At 47.7% G+C, this 19,594-nt stretch overlaps 1 long non-coding RNA gene across 2 annotated transcripts in view; it reads left to right on the top strand.

Moving 5' to 3' along the window:
* LOC110125499 (uncharacterized) overlaps positions 1-1,993 on the top strand; it is a 33,444-nt gene extending 31,451 nt beyond the window's left edge. For both annotated transcript variants that reach the window (XR_011484753.1, XR_011484754.1), the window contains one exon: positions 1,701-1,993. This is a non-coding gene — a long non-coding RNA (uncharacterized lncRNA). The remainder of the gene's footprint in view (positions 1-1,700) is intronic.
* The last annotated feature ends 17,601 nt before the right edge of the window (positions 1,994-19,594 follow it).

The following is a 19,594-nucleotide window of genomic DNA, read 5'->3' as shown; positions in this document are numbered from 1 at the left end:
ATGTGTCCCCCATCCTGAACCCCCCTCCCACCTCCCTCCCTGTTGGGGAAAATTTTCAAAGTTACCAAAGGCAATCAATACCTAAAAAAAAATTTAAATGTTTTATACCACCATTCAATGCTAATCTTTTAAACCTGCCTAACTGTACTTCTGTCCATAAGTGGAACTTTTTTTTTTCCACCAAAAATATGGAATTGCACATCAGCCACTGTGTTTTATAAACTTGCTTCCCCCCTCCCCTGAAAAAAGTAACCGTATCAGTGGTTTGGCTTTGTTGTTGTTGTATTCAGGATGACCCTATCAGTAGTTTTTGGTTAGACCAGGTAAATTATTAATACAACCAGAAATGACGGCCCCAACATCCTGGGAGAGGAATCCAGGACGCACAGCAGCTTCAGGGCGGCATGTTAAGGAGATAAACTCTTCCTTTGCTTCTCATTAAGCACGGCTGTTAAAACAGTCGAGGTCCAAGATGAAAGGGAAGAGGTGTCAGGGCTGAGTCAGCACCTGGATTTGCCAGGCCTGCCACCTGTTTTATTAAGTATGCCGGTGTGTGGAACGCCACGGAATGAAAAGAAAGGCATTTTGTTCCCTGGGACTGTGTCCCCTCACCTTCAACCCTTCCCCCCCACCCACCTCAGCCAGAGAGAAATTGAGGGAAAAGCACCTCCAAAGTGAAAAGCTGCCCCACAGACCTCCCTCAGAAACCAGGAAGCTCAAAAGAGCAGTGAACCAGATAGAACTCTGCTACACAGCCTGAATTAGTGATAAAGAACCCGCCTGCCAATGCAGGAGATGGTTTCAATCCCTGGGTCGGGAAGATCTCCTGGAGGAGGGCATGGCAACCCACTCCAGTATCCTTGCCTGGAGAATCCCATGGACAGAGGAGCCTGGCGGGCTGCCGTCCATGGGGTCACAGAGTCAGACACAACTGAAGCTCACTTAGCACTCACTTAGCACGCGTACACCTTTAGAGACCAAACTCGAGGCCTCTGAATTTTGAAAGAAGTGTGTGTACAGAATCCCTCCTGTTCCACGCTGGTCATATGTGTGTTTGCCCTCCATAGAAGGAGCTGGTGGGCTGGTGGCCCTCGGGAGCAAGAACCGCTCTGGGCCTGAGCTGACGTGGCTCCCAGTCCGTCCGCTGGAAGAAGCTGCTGCCCATCCTGCACCTTGTGCTTTCCAGTGGAAAGACCGAGTTGTCTGGCACAGTCTCAACCTGTGCAAGGCCATAAAGGACCTATAAAAGTCCTAAGACAGAATGCTCAGGGAGGAGGAAGCGCTAATTAAGGAAGTCCTGAATATGCTAAGTCCGCTCATTAATAAGAGGAACACAATAACAGGCAAAGTGGAGAAGCTCATAAATTAGCGAAGAAGCCCCAGCATAGTGTGGGTGGGGCCCAGCAGATGGGAACCGGGATTCATTTTGGGGGTTAATGGAGCCCTGCCTGGGCCTTGGCATTGCCCAATGCCAGGCGTGGTATTTCCTTCCTGGCTCGCCGGGAGAGGTGAGTAAGTTGGAGCAAAACGATCGTAGCACAGTCACCACCAGCCAGGGTGATACTTGCTCTGGGCCACAGAAGGAAGTGGGTCACAGGAGACGATCAGCCTCGGTGCTCTGCCTTGGAGAGGTGCTACCAGATTAGTAAATAACTGTCCCCTCCCTCTCCTCCTCCCTGTTGCGCATCTTCCCCTCCCAGGAAGTCATCGTGGAGACAGGAGACAGGAAAAGGAAAACATGGACAGGATGACACAGGACCTCTAAAACCCCTTTCCCTCTGAGAGCGCCAGGCTTTACCCTGCGGTCACTGCCAGCCTCCGTGTTAGGCAAAAGACCAACACGTTCATCTAGGGAGAAACTCAGAAACAGAGAGGTTCAGTGATTGAATGCCACTCACTCAGCAAATCCAGGGATCCATTTCATTTGCTCTCCGTTCAGGATCCTGTTGTTTACTGCACAGCTGGCGACTTTGACGGCTTAATAAAATCAAAATGGAAACCCCATGACTCAGTCCACTTTTTCATGACTCAGGGTCTGGACAAAATTGAAAATGTCACATGCGGCAGGTCTAATAACAAGAGGTTTCCTAACGCTCTGATGTCTGTATCTGTGAAGACAGTGATTTCTGTGTTCTTCGTCAATGCACCCTAACAACAGCAGCAGTGATTGAATATCTGATTCTTACTGAACCCTGGTCTGTCCCAGGCACTTAGATCCATTTTCTCAGCTAGTCCTTGCAACACACGTGGCAAGAAACCCAGGCTCATAGCGGAGATGTGACAGCCCGGGATGACACAGGTCAGAGTCAAGAATCAAAGCCAGGGTTTCTGGGCTCCGGAGCCCAGGTTCCTAACTGGACGATTACAACTAGGTTTTGGTCCCGTGTGGGATGCACGCTGGGATGGAGGGTAAGCTCCTAGACCCTAGGGCTGGAAACACCTTGGAGCCTGTTTAGGCCACCACCTTCACTGTGGATCACTTGGCCTCCCTGAGCCTCAGTTTCCTCATCTGAAAAACGGAGGAAATGACGCCCTGTGTGAGGATCAAAATGAGATACATCACATAAAGCACCTAGTGCACATAGTAGGTCAGTCGCTGGGCTGGGAGTGCCGGCTTCTGGGGGCACCCAGGCGGGAGGGGGGCGGGGAGGGGCCTCGGAGCCCTTAGAGGAGCCAGTCTTCATCATATCCACAATTTCAGTGAAACCCATAATTATAACCCCTCCTGTCAGCCCCAGGGGCAGTGATAGGATCTTTGCTGCTCTCCAGGGTCAAGTCTGATTGCTACATGGATGGGCAGACACAGGGTTCCAAGGGAGACGGGTGGGAACAGGTGGGAGGGGGCGCCTTTCTCCGCGGCAGGGGTGGGACACACCCAGAACCGCACCGCGGGGCACCCACCCAGGCCTCTTTCACAGGAGATCGCAGAGTGAGATCGAAAGCCTTGGAGTTCCTGTCCTGCTTTGTCTGTTTTTTCCCCAAGAGCTCATACATAATGTGCCGAATTTGAGCTGAATTCATGCTAAATAACAGCTTTTGTCAATTGAATTCTTACCATATACCAGGCTCTGGGATAGGGCATATTCTAAGTATTCTCTGATTTAATCCTCATCACATCCCCGTTGGGTGGTACCAACTGCTCATATATTCGTAGCAGTTACTATATGCCAGACACTGTCCTAAGCACTTCATGTGTAGTAATTTATCTAGTCATATGAGGTAGGTTCTATTATTACCCTGTTTTTATAGATGGGGAAACTGAGACTCAATGATGTTAAATAACCTAACCTGCTTAAGGTCCCCAGGGCTAGAAAATGAGACAGCCAGGACTCAAAGCAGGGAAGTCAGGACCTAACCACGTGTGTCCCTCCTACACTGTAAGACTTCTGTACCCTGTGAACTACTGTTTGTCCCCATTAGATAGGTGAGCAAACTCAGGCTCAGAAATGATCCACAGCCAATCAACATCAGAGTCGGGAGCCGGCGCCAATGCCCAAGCTCAAATCATTATCCCAGACTGGCCTACCTCCCACGTCCCACATGGCCTTCCTTCAGGCGGACACGGATGATATGACTGGAGGAGAAGTGAGGGGCTTCTCGCCCTAACCGTAGGAATAACCAATAATCACAGCCCAGTCCTATTCTCATTTTATGGAAGAGAAAAATGTGGTCCAGGAGGTGAGTTCCCTGCCTGGCTGGAGAGTGATGGGGCTGCCCCAAATCCCTCACTGCTGACCGGAAGCCCTCCTGTGTCCCCTATTCCAGGGTCTGAAATTGTACTCTGGGGAATTCTCTCTTCTGGGTCCTGAAGGTATTTGGTCTTCAAATCATTTAAAAAGTATTTGTTGAAAGAGAAGCCACTACAATGAGAAGCAGCTAGAGAGTAGCCTGGGAATAGCAACAAAGACCCAGTGCAGTCAAACATGAACAAACACATCTGAACCAAAAGTAAAGGTGGGTTTCTTTAAAAAAAAAAAAAAAAAAAAGTGTTTGTTGAGCAGCACCCTTGCTGTCTCCAGTTTTCTAGAAGAGATCTCTAGTCCTTCCCATTCTGTTGTTTTCCTCTATTTCTTTGTGTTGTTCACTTAAGAACCTTTTCTTATCTCTCCTTGCTATTCTCTGGAACTCTGAATTCAGAGCATATTCAGGGCATATCTTCCCCTTTATTCCTTGCCTTTCACTTCTCTTCTTTTCTCAGCTATTTGTAAGGCCTCCTCAGACAAACCTAGACAGCATATTAAAAAGCAAAGACATTAAATTTGCCAACAAGGTCCATCTAGTCAAAGCTATGGTTTTTCCAGTGGTCATGTATGGATGTGAGAGTTGGACCATAAAGAAGGTTGAGGGCTGAAGAATTGATGCTTTTGAACTGAAATGCTGGAGAAGACTCTTGAGAGTCCCTTGGACTTCAAGGAAATCAAATCAGTCCATCCTAAATGAAATTAACCCTGAATATTCACTGGAAGCACTGATGCTGAAGCTGAAGCTCCAATACTTTGGCCACTTGATGCAAAGAGCCAACTCATTGGAAAAGACCCTAATGCTGGGAAAGATTGGGGGCAGGAGGAGAAGGGGCTGACAGAGGATGAGATTGACCCAATGGACAAGAGTTTGAGCAAACTCCAGGGGATAGCGAAGGACAGGGAAGCCTGGAGTGCTTCCCTGGGGTCGAAAAAAGTCAGACAAGTTGGTGACTAAACAACAGCCCTTGTTCCCGGCATTGTACTGAGTCAGAAGTTTTTAAGCTTTTGTAGAAGCTTGGGAACTCCAAGGGAGGTCCCCAGGCAGGGTCTGAGGAGCCCCCCCTAGCCCCTTTCCCCATCTCCACCCAGAATTGCTTTTCTTGTATTTGTTTTAAACTGAAAGTGAAAGTGTTAGTTGCTCAGTTGTGTCTGATTCTTTTCAAACCCATGGACTGTGTAGTCTACCAGGCTCTTCTGTCCATGGAATTCTCCAGGCAAGAATACTGGAGTGGGTTGCCAGGCTCTCCTCCAGGGGATCTTCCCCACCCAGGGATCAAAGCTGGGTCTCCCTCATTGCAGGCAGATTCTTTACTGTCTGAACAGTAAAGAATCTTTTGGAAAAAGAAGTCTACCCTTAAATATGCTTGAAAATTACCATGTTTGGTTCTGGGGCCTGAGAGATGATGTGACATGTTCCTGGCCTCAAAGAGCTGCGGGGGACAGACACACAGACAAATCCATCGCAGTGCAGCGGTGACCTTAGTCACCACCCAGGCTGGAGACAGGAAGCAGTTCGGGGACTTCCCTGATGGTTCAGTGGCTCAGACTCTGCACTCCCAGTGCAGGGGAGCAGGGTTTGATCCCTGGTCAGGGAGCTAGATTCCTAGTTGCCAAAACTAAAATTCCCGTATGCCACAACTCAGACACGGCGCAGCTAAATTAAAAAAAAAAAAAAAATTTTTTTTTAAAATAAGAAGTGGTTCACCCTGGGGCAAAGGAGGGGGCTGAGTAGTTAGGGAACGTTTCTTGGAGGAGAGGACTTTGAATCAAGTTTGCAAGGATTGGATTCCCTGTACAGCTAAGATGGGAAAGGCCATTTCAAATACAGGGGGACAGCCAGGCAGAGGCACAGAGGTGTGAAGAAAAGTGATGTACACTGAGGGAGCCTTGAGTCCTGGACTCAAAGATCTGAGACACCAGCATGTTATTAGCAGCTAGTGGCTGAACATTAACTTACGGAGCAGATGACTTTTCAACTGTCGATGACTTTTTTAAACAATTTTTTTTTAAGATGTATTTATTTCTTTTAGTTTTTGGCTGTGGTGGGTCTCTGTTGCCGCACTCCAGCTTTCTCTAGTTGCAGCAATCGGGAATCGCGCTTCGTGGCAATGCTCGGCTTCTTGTGGTAGCTTCTCTGGTTGCCAGGCACAGGCTCTAGATGGCTCGGGCTTCCGTGGCCCAGGGGCTTCCCTGATAGCTCAGCTGGTAAGAAATCCACCTGCAATGCAGGAGACCCCTGTTCAATTCCTGAGCTGGGAAGATCCTCTGCAGAAGGGAACAGCTACCCACACCAGTGTTCTTGCCCAGAGAATTCTATCGACAGAGGAGCCTGGCGGGCTATAGTTCATGGGGTCACAAAGAGTCAGACATGACGGATCTCCGTAGCTGAGAACTCTGGAACGCAGCCTCATTACTTGTGGCTCAGTTGGGCTTAGTTACTCCGAAGTATGCGGGATCTTCCCAGATCAGGAATCGAACCCATGTCCCTTGCATTGTAAGGTGGATTCTTAACCACTGGACGACCAAGGAAGCCCTAAACTGTCATTGACTTTCACTGTTAACATCCTCCTTGTATCCAAGAGTTCATTTACTGTGTCAGTCTCGGTGCCAGGCTGGGGGACAAGAGCATGAGCCGGACAAAGCTCCCTGCTCGCCAGCATCCTAAGGTCAGGGGTGGGGAGGGGCACAGCCCAGGCTGCTGGCAGATGAGACTTTCTGAGGGTGGGAATGGTGGGGGCCGGGAGAGGGGGGAGGAGGGGCAATGATGTAGAGTTAGCTGCTGACGCCCAGGGGCAGGCAGGCAAGATACGATGTGTTCCAGCAGGCACAACCAGGAAGGGCTGCATGGACTAGGTGGCATTGAAGCTTGGCTCGGAGACGGACGTGGGGAAGATGGCGATAGACACGGATGGGAGAACACATTCTGGGCTGAGGCAGGAACAGCAGTGGGAGAGGCAGAGAGACAGGAATGCACGGGTGTGACCAGGGAGCAGCCGGGTTGGGGCCCAGCATTCATTTCGAGGAACAAAGTGGACAGAGATAAGGTTTGAAAAATTCTGTTGACACCCAGTAATTTGGGCATTGGGATCTGGGCACCATCCTGAGCAGGACACAGCCCCACTCTCCCACCACCCAGTAGGGTGTCAGCCTCCTGGGAGTGCCTCTGAGGGATAAGAGCCATCACAGCCCAGAGGGACAGTATCTGGTAGTGGCTGGGGAGGCAACTTCCCATAGAGCCAGCCATGCAGGTTCAAGTCCAGCTGCCCTGCTAACCAGCCCCATGACGTTGGGCCAGTTGCTTTGCTTCCCAGGGGTCTCAGTTTGCACATCTGTGAAATGGGGACAGTAGTACTTATCTCCTAGAACTGATGTGAAGATTCAATTAGTTAATGTACTTGAAAGGTATGGCACAGAGCCAGTCACACAGCAGTGTGCTAAGGCCTGTGCTTTACCTGGCCGACTCACTTCACTGCTCTCCTCTTCCTTTGGTGGGAGTGGGGGAGAGAAGAGGAGAGTTACAGCATTTCCATTTCACTCAAAAGGTGGTTCATTCGCTAGCGTGGTCATCCATTTGTCAAGCATTTAGTTTCCTCCCTTTTCCTGCATTGACTGACCCAATACACTCTTGAGTACTCTGTCCATTGCTTCCTTCATTTCTTAACCATTCTTTCCAGTATTAAAAGTTTCTTAAAATTAAAAATTGCAGTTCCCATTATTCTTCCAGGTTGCCTTAGAGTGAAATTTCTGATGAAATAGTAGTTTCATTAGCGTGAAAAAAAATTTTTTAGGGCCATTTAGGAAAGTTAGATGCACTAGACTAAGCTGAGAAAACCAGGAACGTGAGATACTGCTTCCTGAGCAGAGAGCACTGAGAAACACTCTACTGTTGTCTCTACCCCTCACATATTCTTTGCCTTCTGCTTGGTAGATGAGGTTGGGAGCAGGAAGCTTGGTTCACTCTTGGGCCCTGTTTTTTCAGCGGATAGCCTTTCGCAGGGCACAGATCCGCGCCAGGCCTGTGCTGAGCACGGGAGTATTGAGTAAGCGGCAGCCCAGCCCTGGGGAGCTGCCAGTCTGGCCCTGAGCCTGAGCCTTTTTTGGACTGTTTAACCATAAGCCAGAGGCATCCCTTGCTAGGCAGTCTCACGGGACTCCCAAGGAGAGAGCAGAGCCCCGGGGCCACACCTGAGGTGACGGGAGAGAAGAGGAGGGGGCTGGCATTGCAAAGGGGACAAGTTCCCACTGGAGCTGGTGTCACCAAGTAATTTTATTGGCTTCAATTGTCCAATAATTATGGGCTTCCCTGATAGCTCAGTTGGCGAAGAATCTGCCTGCGATGCAGGAGACCCCAGTTCGATTCCTGGGTTGGGAAGATCCCCTGGAGAAGGGATAGGCTACCCACTCCAGGATTCTTGGGCTTTCCCTCTGGCTCAGTCGGTAAAGAATCCACCTGCAATGCGGGAGACCTGGGTTCCATTCCTAGGTTGGGAAGATCCCCTGGAGAAGGGAAAGGCTACCCACTCCAGTATTCTGGCCTGGAGAATTCCACTGACTGTATAATCTATGGGGTTGCAAAGAGTTGGACACAACAAAGCGACTTTCACTTCCCTTCACATCCAGTAATCAGATGTTGTCTGCTTTTGTAGGTGCATCCAGAGAAGGGAAAGATGGGGCAAAGAGTACATGGAAAGGATGCCAGCCTGGAGTTCTGGTGTGGACAGCCTTTTGCCAAACCTCAGCGGAACCACTGCCCAACACAGGTGGCAGCGGTGGTGGTGGCAGTACCATTTTTGAGTACTTACTATGCATCGGTTCTAGGGAACTTGCAAAAGCCAAACAGAACCTTAAAAACCCAAAATGAGAATGATCTTGGGCATGGGAGGAAGGCTGAACTATACACAGTTGATCTTCATTATTCTCAGATTCTATTTTTGTGAAATTGCCTCCTCGCTAAAAATTCCTTGTAATCCCCAAATCAATACTCAGAACACCTTCTTTCTTATTTATTTATTAGCCATGCTGAGGATCAAACCTGTGCGTCCTGCAGTGGAAATGTGGAATCTTAACCACTTGACCACCAGGGAAGTCCCTCAAGGCACTTTTATGGTTACCCCGGGACATGCTCAGAGTGGCAAAAACTAAGTTACCCCCAGCAGCATCTTCCTGGCCATGGCTCTGCCTTCTTGCGTCAGTTCTTATCCTATAAACATGGGTCCTGGGGACTTCCTTCGCAGTCCAGTGGTTAGACTCTGCACTCTCAATGCCTAGTTCAGTCCCTGGGTTCAATCCCTGGTAGGATAACTAAGATCCCACAAGCATGGGGTCTGGCCGGAAAATGAAAAGGAAACATAAATAAATAAACCTGGGTCCTTTTTGTGCTCTATTTGGTATTGCTCTTTTCACATTTTTTTGTGCTTTTTCTTGCTGATTTCACTGTTTAAAATGGCTCCCAAGCATAGTGTTGACTGGTGCCCTGCAGCAGGAAGGCGCATGGGGAACACACATGAGTCAGAAACCACTTGGCCGCGAGTTACAGGGGTCAGTGTTAGCCTAGTCAACAATTTATACATACGTGTGTGTGTGTGTGTGTCTGCAGTGGGCCTTAGTTGCGGCACAAGGGATCTTTCATTTCAGTGCAAAACCTTAGTTGCCCCATAGCATGTGGGATGTTAGTTCCCTAACCAGGGATGGAAGCTATGTCCCCTGCATTGGAAGGTGGATTCTTAACCACTGGAGCACCAGAGAAATCCCGGCCATTTATATTAAACAAGATACATTTAAACAGAAACACAAAAAACCAGGGGGTATGTTGATCAGTTAATGAAAATATTGTGATCAGAGGCTCACAGAAACTGAAATCTGTATTTCCTATAGGATCAGCACTTCAGAATTGGCTCATTCAATTCAATTCATTGGTTCGCGGCAACTTTAGAGGACACAACTATCATGAATAATGAGAACTGTGCATAACAAAAATGGGAATTCTTCATTAAAAGCCTCTTTCTCTCCCCCCCGCCCCCTCCACAGATAAACAAACATAAATACATATGTGTAAATACACATATATTCCTGTTATTTTAAAACTTTCCAAAAATATCTCAAAAGAAAATGCTGATATGTCAAAACATTGAAAGTCCATCTTCATTTTCCTATCCCCACCCCCAGCCAATTGCTCTTTTCCCATCAACAATTTGAAGGATTCTTTTCAGACCCTCTTTATTTTTAAGCATTTGTAGCATATTTTTTGGAGAAGGAAATGGCAATCCATTCCAGTATTCTTGCCTGGAAAATTCCATGGACAGAGGAGCCCCATGGACTACAGACTATGGAATCGAAAAGAGTTGGCCATGACTGAAACACTGAACACAACGTATTTTTATTTTTTCTGAAAGAGCAATGATTTTTAAATCTTCTTAATCAAATTCATTTGTATTTACAATCATATTAAAGGCTATAGGCACCTATTTGGGGCTGTTTTTGAATTAGCCTACATGAGAGCCTACGGATGTGAGAGCTGGACCATGAAGAAGGCTGAGCACCAAAGAATTGATGCTTTCCAATTGTGGTGCTGGAGAAGACTTAGGAGTCTCCTGGACTGCAAAGAGATCAATCCAACCAGTCAATCTTAAAGGAAATCAACTCTCAATATTCACTGGAAGGACTGATGCTGAAGCTGAAGCTCTAATACTTTGGCCACCTAATACAAAGAGACAACTCATTGGAAAAGGACCTGATGCTGGGAAAGATTGGAGGCAGGAAGAGAAGGGGATGATAGAGGATGAGATGGTTGAAGGGCATCACTGACTCAATGGACATGAGTTTGAGAAAACTCTGAGAGATGGTGAAGGACAGGAAAGCCTGGCATGCTGCAGTCGACGGGGTTGCAAAGAGTCGGACACGACTTAGCACTGAACAACAACAACTATATATATATATATTATTTTGCAATTTTCTTCCTTCACATAAGAGCAAGCTGTGTGGCACTTTCTGTGTTCCTGTACCACAGATCTGCCTCACTCTTTTTAAATATCTGCAGCGTGCATATACTCCCATTTCTTTAACCATTTCCCCCTTCGATGAACATTTAGGTTGTTGTTCATTTTTCGTCATGACAGACATTTTTGGCTGTGGGGGTTCATTACTGAATCAAGGCCCAACGGGATCCTTTGTAGATGGAGCTTCCATTCCTTCTCAGCAGGTTTTCGCGGGGACTGGGATGGCAGGGTGGGGGAAGGCAGACAAAGGCTTGTGCAGATGAAGGCAGGCTGTGGCCCATAGGGTCGCACAGAGTCGGACACGACTGAATCGGCTGAGCACACACAATACATGCGGAGCTAGAGCCGGAGGACGGGGAATCTCCACTTAGAGAAACAGGTGCCTGCGAGGGCGGGGCGGCTGTGGGCACGGAGCCTGCGCCCCGGCAGTGCGTGTGGTCCATTCCTCAGGCTTGTGCAAACACCCAGCTTTGTCACTGGCTGAATAGGAAAGTCAGCCCCAAATTAGCAGTAATGCAAGGGCATTTAACCCTCTTGTGAGGCCCTTAGAGAGAGCACAAAAGAACTTTTTCAGGGGCCGGGCTGTCCAGCCCAAACAGGTCTGACTTGGAGGCACATGCCCGTCCCTCTTCCAGCAGCTGGAATTTTGAACACAGCTCCGAGTGCTGGGGCCTGCACTCTGACGGGCCCGGCAGGCAGGATCTCAGGGCAGGTCAGGCCTTTAACATCAGGGAGACCTCAGTTCAAATCCCAACTCTGCCCTCACAGGCTGAGAGTCCCTGGGCAAGGTCATTTCCCTTCTCAGCCTCAGTACCCTCATCCATGAAATGGGAATGAAATTGTAACAACATCAGGAGCTTGTTAAGAAGGTTGCAGAAGGAACTCCCTGGGGGTCCAGTGGTTAAGACTCTACATTTCCAATGCAGGGGCCACAAGTTTGATCCCGGCTCAGGGAACTAAGATCCCATGTGCCTCGTAGTGCTGCCAGAAAAGTAAAAAATAAAAATTTTTTAAAAAGATTACATGAGATGGTACATGGTCACTTTCTCAGGGAAGCCTTTCCTGATCGCACTATTTAGACTCGCAGGCCCATCTTTCTTTCCTGTTTTATTTTCCTCTGTAGCACTCAATCATGAAAAAAGGCCAAGTGTCAAATTGATGCTTTTGAACTGTGGTGCTGGAGAAGACTCTTGAGAGTCCCTTGTACAGCAAAGAGATCAAACCAGTCAATCCTAAAGGAAGTCAACTCTGAATATTCATTGGAAGGACTGATGCTGAAACTGAAGCTCCAATACTTTGTCTACCTAATATGAAGAGCCAACTCATTGGAAAAGACCCTGATGCTGGGAAAGATTGAAGGCAAAAGGAGAAGGGGGCGACAGAGAATGAGATGTTGAGATAGCATCACTGACTCATTGGGCATGAGTTTGAGCAAACTCTGGGATATTTTGCAGGACAGAGGTGCCTGGTATGCTGCAGTTCATGGTGTAGCAAAGAGTTGGACAGAACTCAGCAACTGAACAACAACAAGCACTTGTCACCTTCTACTCAGTGTGCATGCGTGCTAAGTCACTTCAGTCGTGTCTGACTCTTCGTGACCCTATGAGCTATAGCTTGCCAGAGGGCTCCTCTGTTCCTGGGATTCTCCAGGCAAGAATACTGGAGTGGGTTGCCATGCCCTCCTCCAGGGAATCTTCCCAAGCCAGGGATCGAACCTGCCTCTCTTACATCTCCTACATTGGCAGGTGGGTTCTTTACCACTAGTGCCACCTGGGAAGCCTTTTTAACTCTCTATACCTTACTTATTTAGTTCATTCATCAGCTGTCCTCTCCAACCACAAGGGCAGAGGACCTTACCTCTTTTGTTCATTACTGTCTCCCAAGAGTCTGTGCAGGGCCTGGCACACAGTACATCTTTGATAAAAGGCTTGCCACTGTTGGCATTATTCTTATTCTCAGTACAGTTCCTCAGGACACACAGACACTCAGGTCCCCGTGGCCCTGGGCCATGATTATCAGAATTCTCAACTCAGCCCATAACCCAAAGAGGAGAGATATTCGAGACCATGAAAAACCACAGCAGAGGGCTGGGCCTTGCTCCAGAGCGTTCTCTGAGCGGAGTGTGTCTGTGTGCACGTATGTGCTCACGTGTCTGTGTGCTCTCCTTTCAGCGCAGGAGCCTGATCGGACCGTGCTCTCCTTCAGGCACTTCCTTTCTCTCGAGATGGACACGAGGTAGACCTGCGGGAGGGGAGCAGCCCTCCGAGTTTCGCCAGGCGTGTAGCAGCCTGCGTGTGTGCCGACTACAGGGTGAGGCCCAGGGTTTGCCCGCCCCAGCGGCCTCTGCCTCAGAACTGGCCTGTCCGGGCCTGCCCACCCCTAATCTCACCACAGAATCAGGGAACCGACTGAACCCCAAGTTCTAGGGGAGCCCATTCTGGGGCCCAGAGCCACGAGGCACCCCAGGCTGAGCTCCAAGGTTTCTGCCACAGCCTCCTTGGCTTCGGCCCAAACTTTATCCCGCAAGATGCCGAGCCTAAGGCCTCAGGCTGGTATTGGACGTTTCAGATCCACAGGCCATGGTTTTGAAAGGGACGCTGATGTTTCCTGAGTGTCAGCCAAGGCTCAGACCTGTGCAGGGACTGGGTGCAGAGGGATGAGCCACACAGACCCGCCCTCCTCTGCAGAGTCCCCAGTCTGGGCCAAGGAAGCGGGCGTTACTCAAACCCCAGCTGTGATGGGGCTGGGAGAGAAAGGAGGAGGGACTGTGTGTGCTCTTCACCCGGCGCCTGACCGGGCTGCGGGTGTTCTCTGAAGAAACAGTGTTTGCTTCCGGCTGGAAGGATTGTTACAGGTGTCACTCAAGAGGAGGGGCCGCGGCTGGGGTGGGCAGAGGGGAACTGTGTCTCAGAGAGAGGCCGCAGCATGTGCTAAGGCCCAAAAGCTAGCCTGGGACACAGTGTCAATGCGCTGAAACCCTGCAACACCCTGTGAGGGAACTTCTCTTGCAGATGGGGCAACTGAGGTTCGAGGAGGTTAGGTCACCTTCCCGGCGATCCCCTGATGCATCCGGAGCGTGCAGGGTTTTCCTGGAAAACCCCTCCCCTCAAAGACCAGCCCCATCTACCTGCGGAAAATGTTCAGAAAGTCTCAGGATTAATGAGGTTTCCGGGGAGGAAACTCCTTATGAAGGAGAGAGAGAATGGAAAGCAGGAGACTCCTGCTGTCACGGTTACCAGGAAGGCAATTCTGGGATGCTAGCATCCTTTCCCAGGCTGGTTCCTCCCTGGATGCCTTCCCATCTGATCAACCTCTCCTGAAATGAATCACCATGCCGTGTAGTAGGCCAGATGTGTGCAGGTAAGTAAACAAACCAAACAAAAGGCCCAGTTCCCTCCTCCCGGAAGAAGCAGCTCTGTGAAGTCTCCAGACAAAACAGAGAGTATCTTGGGGTTTTAAATTAATTCCTCATGACACTGATTAATGATTAAGCTCACCATTGATTTTCCCTGTGTTGTTGAATGAGGTCAGCTCCGAGAGGTGATGAAAACACCTATGTAACTGGGCTCCGGAAGGAGTAAGCTGAAGGTGGCATTGGGCAGCTCTGGTGAAGACCTAAGTGAGATGAGAGTCACTCACTGTGACTTGCTCCATGTTTATTTAGAAGTCCTTGATAAATTAGCAGTTTGGGATTAATACACTGACATGATGGACATGAGTTTGGGTAGATTCTGGGAGTTGGTGATGGACAGGGAGGCCTGGTGTGCTGCAGTCCATGGGGTCGAAAAGAGTTGGACACGCCTGAGCTGACTGATTACTATTTTTAAAATAGATAATCAACAAGGACCTATTGCATAGCACAGTGAACTCTACTGAACATTTTGGAATAAACTACATGGGAAAAGAATCTGAAAAAGAGTGAATATATGTATATATAAAACTGAATCTCTTTGCTCTACCCCTGAAACTAACACAACATTGTAAAGCAATTATACTCTAATATAAAATAAAAATTAAATTTTAAAAAAAGTCTGATGAGTCATCCCCCTCTCCCATGGTGACAACCACAGCTTGACTCCCCAGGCTAGAGAAGGTGATGCTGTTTTTGAAGAAGCTATAAGTGGTGGCATTCCCCATCCCACCACTCGACAGGGACAAGGACTATGATGGGGGCTTCTAAGTGGTATGCGAGGCCCAGACACCCACCTGTCCCCAGGTAACCACATCCTCCCGGGTGAGTGTTGGGTAACTCCTCATGAGCCACCCATCTGCCTAGGCAATTTGTGCAATTGCCCATTTGCCTTGGTGAATCCATTCTACCTGCTGAAATTCTAGGGGGCCCCAACTTTGCCCATGGCGCCAGGACTCTGAGGAAGCAGTTCAGCAGGAGAAAGTCTGGTCCAAGGGGCTCAGGCGACTCCCAGCTTCAAGCACAGGCGCTCATCCACTTTTCTGTTTCTCTCCGGGGTTGAGAAGTTTGAGGGCCCTGGAGACATTTGAAAATCCCTGCAGAAATGACTGCCTGCAGTCATTTAAAATGGGGCCCGGGGTCTTCTCTGGTTAAGTGGTTAACAATCTGCCTGCCAACACAGGGCACATGGGCTCGATCCCAGTCCAGGAATATCCCAGATGCCGCTGGGCAACTAAGCACTCTGGCCACGCTACTGCGCCTGCGCGCCCTGGAGCCTCTTGTTGCCGGGCCATAAGGGAAGCCATAGCAGTGAGGCTCCTGTGTGCTGAAGCTAGGGAGTAGCCCCCTCACCACAGCCAGAGACAAGCCGTATGCAGAAATGAAGACCCAGCGCAGCCAAAAATAAAATAATTTTAAAAAATTTTAATGAAAAAAAAAGATAAAGCCCAATGAGACTAATTAACTTGCCCAAGGTCACACGGTTACCACAAGACAGAATCAGAGCTGGAACTGGGCTTGGGTGGGATCCAGAACCCCCCTACCCTTGGGGTCAATTATTAGTATCCTTATACCTATGGTCATACCTCTGTGGGTAAAATGTTAGGAAGCATGTGTGTCAAAGTGATTGTCCTCTAATGGTGAAATTCTCAGGAGAAGGAGGAGAAGATTTTACTTTCTATTTTTTCATGTTTTTATATTATCTCATTTTTTTCTTCACGGTTCCTTTTTTTTTTTTTTTTTCCCTTGCCTCATACGTTCATGTTCGGGGAAAAATGAAAAGGTACATTTTTACATGGTGCTCCGGTTTGGTAATGTTCATCAATGACTTTAAAAATTTTCTAAAGAAATACCCCGTGTGGTCAAGGCTATATCTATCTAGAGTTGTTGATCTTGAACCTACTGCTTTATAGCCTTCCACACGTAGGATACACTCCAAACATGCTATATTTCTTGCCAGAACATCAACATTCTTTGGATATTCTTTAAGAGTAGACTGTTCAAAGAAGATGCAGTAACATGAGAAGACATCAATGATGTAGCATTAAGTATGGGAAAGAGCATATGAAATTGCATATAGCATATGATGCCAATTGTGCTTTTTAAAAAAAATTTTACGTAGGAAATACTAAAAAAGTACCAAATATTAATAACAGTTATCTTTGAGTGGTGGAGTAAATATAACTTTACAATTCTTTCTACTTTTACTTATTTTCTAAATTTTCTACAGTAACATTGTATAACTTTTCTAGTCAGACCCAAAAATAACAAAACAACTGAATTTGCTGGTGTTAACTGTGTGCCAGGCATGGAGCTAAGCACAGTATGTGTATTATCTTGTTAATCTTCATTACAAACCTATGAAAAGATCTGAGAGAACCAGTTAGAAATGCTAAGTAATTTGCCCACCATCATCCACCTGGTATGCGGCAGCTGGGATCTGAATCCAGGCAGTCCAAACATTCTCAACCATTATAAATGCTATTTTAAAATAAATAAAGATGGTACTTCAAGAGTTGGCTCTTATTCATTGTGTCCATTAGACAGGGTGACCAGAAACAGAGATGTTCTGTACAGTTGGTCAGGATGTGATCTCTACAAGAGAATATGTACTCTGCTCACTCAACTGTGAGCCTCAGCAAGGAGCTATATCCACCTTTTCATGGAAATATAAATGAAAACCACAATGAGATGTTAGTACATACCTATCAGAAACATTAAGGTAAACTGACAATATCCCAATTGACAAGACAATGGAGCAACTGAAACGCTCATTCATTGTTGGCAGTAATAGACAATGATACAACCACTGGGAAAAGAATGTCAGATTTTTTATAAGAACAAAGTACACTCCTTAGTATTTATTCAAGAGAAATGAAAGCATATATTTCTAAACGAGCTTGTTTAAGTGTTCATAGCATCTTTTTCACATTAGCTCCAAGCTGGAAACAGCCCAGGTGTCCATCAATGAGAGAATGGACAGACTGCAGTACATTACTGCAGTAGAATCCTACCCAGTGGAAAGGAGCAAATGACTGATATGTATAACAGTATGGGTGAGTCCCAGAAACATTAAGCTGAGGAAAAGCACTCTTACACAAAAGAGTGTATACTGTATGATTCCATTTATAAGAACTTCTAGAATAGGAAAAATAATCGATTACAGAAAACTATCAGAATAGTGGTCGCCTGGAGGCGTGGGGTGGAGGACTGGAAGGTGGGAAGCATAAGTATTGACTTGGATGAGGCAAGAGGGAACTTCCTAGGGTGATGGGATGATAGGATTGGGGGTTCCACATGTATGTTTATCAGATCTCAATAACTGTGCACTTAAGAGTTGTGCATTTCATTGTATATAAATTTTAATAAAAAATACAAACATTATGAGCAAGACTTAAACTCTTTAATGGCATGCATGCTGAAGTATTTTAGGGGAAGGGTACTGAATTTCATTTGAAGTGCATAGTAAAATGGGCATTAGTGAATGGAGATATAGCTTTAGTGAATGCAAATTTAGTGAATGAAGAGATAGGTTTATGTGTAAGAAAAACAAGTGCATACTGCAAAGACCTGGCACAGCCAAATAAATAAATAAAAATGTTTTTTAAAAAGTCAAATGCAGTAAAATATTCATAGTAGAATATAGGTGGCAGACTTGTGGGAGTTACTGTAAAATTCTTTCCATTTTGCTCTATGTTTGAAAATATTTAAGATAAAATGTTGAAGGACACATTGGTTGTACAGAAGTATAATGTTGCATGAAAGAAGTCAGACAAAAAAGAATCCATGACGTGTGATTTCATTTAGCAAAAGAATAAATTAGATATGACCAGTTGATGAGGGTAGATGTGGTCAGGACAGAAGCACAAGGCATCTGAATCAATGGAAATGTTCTGCTTCTTCATCTAGGTGCTGATGGGAGTATTCAGTTTGTGAAAATTTGTGATTGGTACACTTTAATGTATATTACTCTTTTCAGTATGTGTATTGTATATTAATAAAATGAGTTTTAAAAATAATTTTATTTATTTATTATTTTTAAAAAATGTTTGGCTGCACTGGGTCTTTGTCGTTGCTTTGCACGAGCTTTCTCTAGTTGCAGGGAGTGGGGGGCACTCCTCATTGTGGTGCATGGGCTTCTCATTGCAGTGGCTTCTGTCGTGCAGAGGACAGGTTCTACCTAGAACCCACACACCTTGTGGGTTTCAGTAGCTGCGGCACACGGGCTTAGTTGCTCTGCGTCATTTGGAATTATCCTGGACCAGGGATCAATCCCATGTCCTCTGCATCAGCAGGCGAATTCTTATCTACTGCACCACCAGGGACATCCAATAAAAGAGATGCTAAAAGACTCACACTACTACCAACCTGCTTCAATCAGTATACGGTAATAACTCACCATTGACTTACTTCCTCCGGCCTTTACTCCTTACCCTCTTCCCCAGCACCCCCACCGCACCCCCTCCTCAACCAGGGCAGCCCCCACCCCTGATTCTGAAATGCATTCTCCCAGGTTCTACATTATGTGGAAGAGTAATGTAAAATGGAAAGGAAAGATTCTGGCTTTGGGGCCAGAGACATGAGGGCACAAATTCTCATTCTGCCACTTAGCTGTGTGCCCTGGGACAAATAACCTTCCTGGGCCTCAGTTTTTCTCATCTGTTAGAGACATGGCAATATACCCACCTCAGAGAGGAAATGTTGGGACAGAATGAGGCAGTGGACATACGCTGCTTGGCTGAGCCCCTGTCACACAGTGGAGGCTCACCGAGTGTTCAGTGCAATGAGACGCTGGGTCTGGCCCTCTTCATCCTCCTCTTGTTTCAGCACCACCGGGCTGGAAGGAGGGCTTTGTGGTCAGCTGGGCGCCCTTGGACCCTTCAGCCGCAACCTCTCTGAGCCTCACTTCCTCTGCATCCAGGTGAAGAGAATCATTCCTGCCTGGCAAAAGCTTGCTGCGAGGACTAAAGGAGCTGGAGACTGGCTGGCTTAAGGACCTCAGCGGGGTTTGAGAACCCTCCCCTCCTCGAAGAGTCCAGATTCCACTGTGGAGTTAACAGCTGTCCCTTGGCCCTGTGCTGCCGCTGGTTCATCTCTCCTCGGGCTTTGGGTGAGGCTGGACATCCTGGGGCGAAAGGGCCCAAGCTCTGAGGCCCTGGGGTCCCGTCTCCAGGCCCAGGCACCTCGGGGTGGCCCGGCTGGCTCAGCCCCGTGATCCCCCAATTACCGAGCTGATGGCTGCCCTCTACCGAGGAACTTGCCACCCAGGAGTGGCTCCCTGCTGCTGTCACCGCACAAAGGAAGCTCTGTTAGGGCCTAAACCCGGTGTGCGCTCGGGGCATCGGCAAGACCAAGGGCTTCCTCTGGGCCGGGGGCCAGGGCCCAGCCCTGAAATTGGGCCTCAGATTTCAACAGTGTCTGCCAAGCACAGAAGCACCAGGATGCAC

Source organism: Odocoileus virginianus, chromosome 30, assembly GCF_023699985.2.
Source record: "Odocoileus virginianus isolate 20LAN1187 ecotype Illinois chromosome 30, Ovbor_1.2, whole genome shotgun sequence".
Taxonomy (NCBI): domain Eukaryota; kingdom Metazoa; phylum Chordata; class Mammalia; order Artiodactyla; family Cervidae; genus Odocoileus; species Odocoileus virginianus.
Note: the sequence above shows the minus strand (reverse complement) of the source record. Positions and strands in the feature narration are given on the sequence as shown.